This window comes from Oryctolagus cuniculus, chromosome 18 (genome assembly GCF_051225735.1).
Source record: "Oryctolagus cuniculus isolate XC-2025 breed Fujian yellow rabbit chromosome 18, ASM5122573v1, whole genome shotgun sequence".
Classification (NCBI taxonomy): Eukaryota; Metazoa; Chordata; class Mammalia; order Lagomorpha; family Leporidae; genus Oryctolagus; species Oryctolagus cuniculus.
Window position 1 is genome coordinate 64,813,044 of NC_142884.1, and position 6,579 is coordinate 64,819,622.

The 6,579-nt window shown below is 39.1% G+C and overlaps 1 pseudogene; it reads left to right on the top strand.

Annotated features, from left to right (window-relative positions):
- The first annotated feature begins 1,395 nt into the window (after positions 1-1,395).
- On the top strand, positions 1,396-1,828 carry LOC149121003 (ubiquitin-conjugating enzyme E2 variant 2-like; annotated as a pseudogene).
- The last annotated feature ends 4,751 nt before the right edge of the window (positions 1,829-6,579 follow it).

The following is a 6,579-nucleotide window of genomic DNA, read 5'->3' on the forward strand; positions in this document are numbered from 1 at the left end:
GTAAATAAACATGAAATAATACATTAAATATGAATAATGTGAAGCACTTTTGAAATATAGGAATAAGAGCCTCTAATAACCTGTTCATTTGTTAAACCGTCAGGAACCATGGCAATATTATCCAAATCAGCTTTGGAATTCAACCAAAGGACAACAACAATCTGCGGGTTAGTTATTCAAGAAAAATGCTGAATCTCAATAGGAACAACAAGGTTTGTGGTGTTTTAACTTGCCTTACTTTCCTATTCATTTCCTAAGCTCCATAGTAACCTTGAAATAATAGCCTTTAATTGCCTTATAATAGCTGTGAAAACCAGCAGCCCAGCAGCTAGTGGAAAAGGCAAAATGAGGATAGAGCTTCCAAGAAGCCCCATCCCCAGAGAGCTGTTGCTTTTTAAATTGACTGACAACTCCCTGGAAAAGCAGTGTTTACAAGGCATGTCTTTGACCTGACTCAGTGCACACTCTGTGAGAAAAACCTCACTGCTGGTCCTATTTTTGAAAACAATTAGATGCAATTGTTTAACATTATAACTGCCCAAGACAGTGATTTTAGTTGAGGCCAAAAAAGGCTGACCAAAAAATGTAAAGTGAAAATATGGGAAATGAGATAACTGTAGTGGGCTTTGAAAATCTTCTAAATGTTCCCAGAGATCTAGAAGACCAGCACTTATGCAGGCGTTTTGCAGATGGAGAAAATGAGCAGCCATAGAACTCTCACCTCTGTTTGGACTTGATGGAGTGTGCAAACAGGAAGTGGTTGCTAAGGCAGAGCTGTTTACTCTGTAGTGATGAAAGCATGTGCCAGCACATACACAGAGTTTAATAGGGTAATAAGTAGTTTAAGAAATTTAAGAAAATTTTTGTCTAATAATTAGCTATATACTAACAAAATTAGCAGAGATTTAAGTGGTTAACATACAAAGAATATTCCAAGAAGGTTGGCTAAAATAAACAGCAGCAACAACAAGCCCTGTTGAGTGGATATAGAATGTAATTCTTAGAGTTGCTACATTATAATATTCATAATGTGGGTTTTTCAACAAAAAATATAAAAGGAAAACAGTAAATATAAGAAGAAATAGCACATAAATATAGAGATAAAAAAAGCAGTCCTCAGAAACTCTTGTTAGGAAGCCCAGGTGTTATATTTACTAGACAAAGGCTTAAATTAACTGTCTTAAATATCTTCAGAGAACTAAAAAATCCATGTCCAAAACTTACAGAAAAGTATGAGAACAATGTGTTACCCAATATAGAATATCAATTTTAAGAATAGCTACTATAAAAAGGAATGAAAGAGAAATTGTGTTTAAAAGTATAATAATTGAAATTAAAATTTCATTTTGGCGGTTGTCCCATACATGTAGCAGCTGCCTTGGGCTGCAGGTGAAGATGGTGGTTTCCACAGGAGTTAAAATTCCTCGTAGTTTTTGCTTGTTGGAAGAACTCAAAGAAGGACAAAAAGGAGTAGGTGATGGTACAGTTAGCTAGGGCCTTGAAGATGATGAAGATATGACACTTACAAAGTGGACAGGCATGATTATTGGGCTCCCAAGGACAAATTATAGAATAGAACATATAGCCTGAAAGTAGAATGTGGCCCTAAATACCCAGAAGCTCCTCCATCAGATTTGTAACAAAAATTAATAAGAATGGGATAAATAATACCAGTGGAATGATGGCTGCACAGAGCATACTAGTAGTAGCAAAATGGCAAAATTCATGTAGCATTCAAGTTATACTTCAAGAGCTAAGACGTCCAGTGGCGTCCAAAGCAAACATGAAGCTTCTACAGCCACCAGAAGAACAAACATAGAACAGTTAAGGGAGCTCAGACTTCCTTTAAATCAACAACCTTCTACTCATATCAGTGTCTTGACTAAACATCACAATGCAAAATATCCACACATTCAGTAAAGAATTCCAGCTGGGATACGTGACCTGGACATTTGTAATATATTTAATATATGTAATGTATGTATGTTTTCAGGTAACGGGAGGAAGAATGTAGCACAATTTTTCTTTCTCTTGTTGAGACACTGTCATTTAAACATTAACCTGGAGTGCTCCAACTAGGATTCAGGTTTTCAAGATGCAAGCATGGCGAGACATGTGAGATGGCAGTGGAAACGTACTTTTCTGAAAAGTAAAAATCCCAAGAAGGACAAACAGAATTGGCATGCTTTAGCCATCTTGCTTAGTGAAAGAGCTGCAGTTGACATTATTTAAAATAGCAGGTACAATGAATATTGTCACAAATTGTGTTAAATTTTAAAGTGGTGTGGGTGCTGACTAGTAGTATAAAAATATTTTCAGGATTATTTTGATACCTTTATTTATAATAAAAAAAGTTTGGGGGGGATCGATGAATTTCTGTTAAAAGCGGTTCCCATGTGTTGCATGTAACAGACATGGTAAATATTTGTTCACATTCTTTGTTTAACAAACCGTGCATTTAAGTTTAAGTGAAGTCAACAAAAAGGGTAAAAGGTATATAGATACGTGATTTTGAGATTAAAGTTAGTCCTAAAATGTAAATAAAATGTGGAAAGTGTCCACAAGAAAAAAGTATTCATTTATTTGGAGGATCTCAATCTCATATCTGAGCTGGAAGAAAAGTGAATTATTGAATGTAAGAATAGATAAACTAAGGTTCTCCAGTCTGGGGGTAAGAAAGACTAAGATTGAAGAAAAATGAACAGAACCTTAGAGATCTATGTGATGCTATCAAGCATACCAACATATGTATGAGAAGAGGTCTAGAAGGAGAGGACTGATGGGGCTAATAGGATATTTAAATAATAGTAATAGAAAAAATTTCAGATTTGATTAAAAATAATCTTTATACATCTTATACATCCAATAAGTTCAGTAAACCCCAAAAAGGATGAAAACAAAGACATTCCCACTTAGATGTCCTAGTCAGACTATAAAAAGATATAATCTCAAAAGCAAAATATAAAAATAGCCATCTTGTGCAAGGGCCCCAGAGTCAAATTAGCAGCTAAGTTTTCATCAGAAAGAACAGTTAAGGCACCACTTGGGATATCTGTATCCCAAATTGGAGCGCCTGATTTGAGCCCTGGCTCCTCTGCTTTATATCCATCCAGCTTCCTGCTAATGCACACCTTGGGAGGCAGCAGATGATGCCTCAAGTCCTTAGGTCCTTATCACCAACATGGGAGATAGGAATTCAATTCCAGATTCCTGGCCCAACTATGATTACTAAGGACATTCAGGAAGTGAGACTAATTGATAGAAATCTCTATTTCTCTCTGTTATCTCTTTGTCTTTCAAGTAAAAATGAAAAATAATTCTTAAAATAAAAGTATAGTAAATTATACTTAATTATATAATTATAAAAATTTGTTAATGAGCTTTTAATGTAAGGAGATGTAATTTGTATGACAGTAATACTACAGAGGAATTATTGGAGGAAAATTTGTGTGTACAGTTGAAATTCAGTTTTTATGCAGGTTAGATTGTTTTGAATAAAGATATTAATTGGAATCCCCAGAGCAAGCACTAAGAAAACAACCTTGAAAAAACTATGGTGAATGGGGCCAGTGCCATGGCATAGAGGATAAAGCCACCGCCTGTGGTCCCGGCTGCTCCACTTCAATCCAGATCTCTGCTATGGCCTGGGAAAGCAGTAGGAGATGGCCCAAGTCCTTGGGCCCCTGCATCCGCATGGGAGACCCAGAAGAAGCTCCTGGCTCATGGCTTCAGATCAGCACAGCTCCGGCCGACTGGGGAATGAACTAGCAGATGGAAGACCTCTCTCTTGCTTGCTCGCTCGCTCGCTCTCTCTGCCTCTCCTTCTCTCTCTGACTTTCAAATAAATAAATAAATCTTAAAAAAAAAAAAAAAAGAAAAAACTATGGTGAAGGAAGCAACAACAAAAATTTTAAATGATGGACTAAAAAAAAAACCTATTCAACCTGAAAGAACACAGTAATAAAAAAATATAATAGGGGCTGGTGCTGTGGCATAGTGGACCTAAGCCTCCATCTATGGCACTGGTGTCCCATATGGGCATCAGTTCAATTCCTGGCTGCTCCTCTTCCTATCCAGCTCTCTGTTATGGCCTGGGTAGCAGTAGAAGATGGTCCAAGTGCTTGGGTCCCTACACCCACATGGGAGACCCAGAAGAAGCTCCTGGCTCCTGAAGACTGGCGCAGCTCCAGCTGACTGGGGAGTGAACCAGCAGATGGAAGACCTCTCTCTTGCTCGCTCGCTCTCTCTGCCTCTCCTTCTGTCTCTGACTTTCAAATAAATAAATAAATCTTAAAAAAAAAGAAAAAACTATGGTGAAGGAAGCAACAGCAAAAATTTTACATGATGGACTAAAAACTATTTAACATGAAAGAACACAATAATAAAAAAATATAGTAAGCCTCCATCTATGGCACTGGCATCCCATATAGGCATCAGTTCAATTCCTGGCTGTTCCTCTTCCTATCCAGCTCTCTGTTATGGCCTGGGAAAGCAGTAGAAGATGACACAAATGCTTGGGCCCCAGTACCTGCCTGGGAGACCTAGAAGAAGCTCCTGGCTCCTGGCTTTGGATTGGTCCAGCTCCGGCAGTTGTGGCCATTTGGGGAGTGAACCAGTGGATGGATGGCCTTTCTCTCTGTCTCTCCCTCCCTCTGTCTTTAACTCTACCTCTCAAATGAATAAATAAATCTTTAAAAATATATATGATAAAGGAAAAAAACAAAAAAATTAAATGATACACTAAAACTGTGTAACATGAAAAAACATGGTAATAAAGGAGTAGAAGAATAAAAACATTACAAGATTTTAGAAAACAGTAAAGTGACAAATGTAAATCTTATGTTGTCAGTAATTTTTTTATCAAACATACGTAGATTAAACATTCCAGTCAACAAAAAACTTTACAGGATGGGTAAAGAAAATATAATACCTCCATATGCTTTACATAGAGGATATTGTTTAAATCCAAAGACACAAATAGGTTTAAAGTAAAGGATGGAAAAATGTATATGAGGCTGGCGCCGCGGCTCACTAGGCTAATCCTCCGCCTAGCGGCGCCGGCACACTGGGTTCTAGTCCCGGTCAGGGTACCGGATTCTGTCCTGGTTGCCCCTCTTCCAGGCCAGCTCTCTGCTGTGGCCCAGGAGTGCAGTGGAGGATGGCCCAGGTCCTTGGGCCCTGCACCTGCATGGGAGACTGGGAGGAAGCACCTGGCTCCTGCCTTCGGATCAGCACGGTGCGCCGGCCATGGCGGCCATTGGAGGGTAAACCAACGGCAAAAGGAAGACCTTTCTCTCTGTCTCTCTCTTTCTCTCTCACTGTCCACTCTGCCTGTCAATAAAAAAAAATGTATATGAGGGATCTTCAAAAAGTTGTTGGGGTCTGGCGCTGTGGCATAGTAGGTTAAGCCTTTACCTGTGATGCTGGCATCCCATATGGGCGTGGGTTCATGTCCTGGCTGCTCCTCTTCTGATCCAGCTTCTGCTAATGGCCTGGGAAAGCAGTAAAAGATGGTCCAAGTGCTTGGACCCCTGCACACACGTGGGAGATCTGGAAGAAGCTCCTGGCTCCTGGCTTCTGATCAGCCCGGCTCCAGCCACTGAGGCCATTTGGGTAGTGAACCAGCAAATGGGAGACTTCTCTGTCTCTCCCTCTTATCTGTAACTCAGCCTCTCAAACAATTCAATATTCTTTTTTAAAAAAGTTGTTGGAAAATATGTACTATGAAAAATTTATGCATGGGCTTCAACTTTTTTTTTTACTAAAATAAACTCATCTTTTCCTTTTTTTTCTTGAACTTTTTGAAGTATTCTCATACTACAGAAACAAAGAGGTAATGTATCAAGAAGGTATAGAAATTATAAACATTTAAGCACTAATAATACATCCCACAATATACAAAGCAACATAGACAGAGAACAGGTTATTCAAATATAGTAGTTGCAGGTGCAGTTGTTTGGCCACTTTGAATGTTCTCATCTGATATTCAGAGTGCCTGGTTCAAGTCATCGCTCATTTGCTTATTTTAAAAGCTTCTTACCATGGTTCTGGTCCCAGCTGCTCCTCTTCCAGTCCAGCTCTCTGCTGTGGCCCGGGAGTGCAGTGGAGGATGGCCCAAGTGCTTGGGCCCTGCACCCCGTGGGAGACCAGGAGAAGCACCTGGCTCCTGGCTTCAGATCAGCACAGCGCACCGGCCGTGGTGGCCATTTGGGGGGTGAACCAATGGAAAAGGAAGACCTTTCTCTCTCTCTCTCTCTCTCTCTCTCTCTAATTCCGCCTGTCAAAAACAAAACTAAACAAAAAAAACTTCCTACCAGGCCAAGATAGCTTCACTGAGAAATTGTAGCAAATGCTTAAAGAACAGTAACATCAAAACTTCACAAATGCTTTCAAAAATACCTGAGGAGGGAACACTCCCCACTTACTCTGTAAGGCCGGTATTGCCCTTTTACCAAAGCTAGACAAAAACATAAGAAAATATATTCCTAACCAGTAGTCTTTATGAAATATAGATGAGAAAGTCTTCAATAAAATACTATCAAACTGAATCAGCAATATTAAAATAATAATTTAAATATA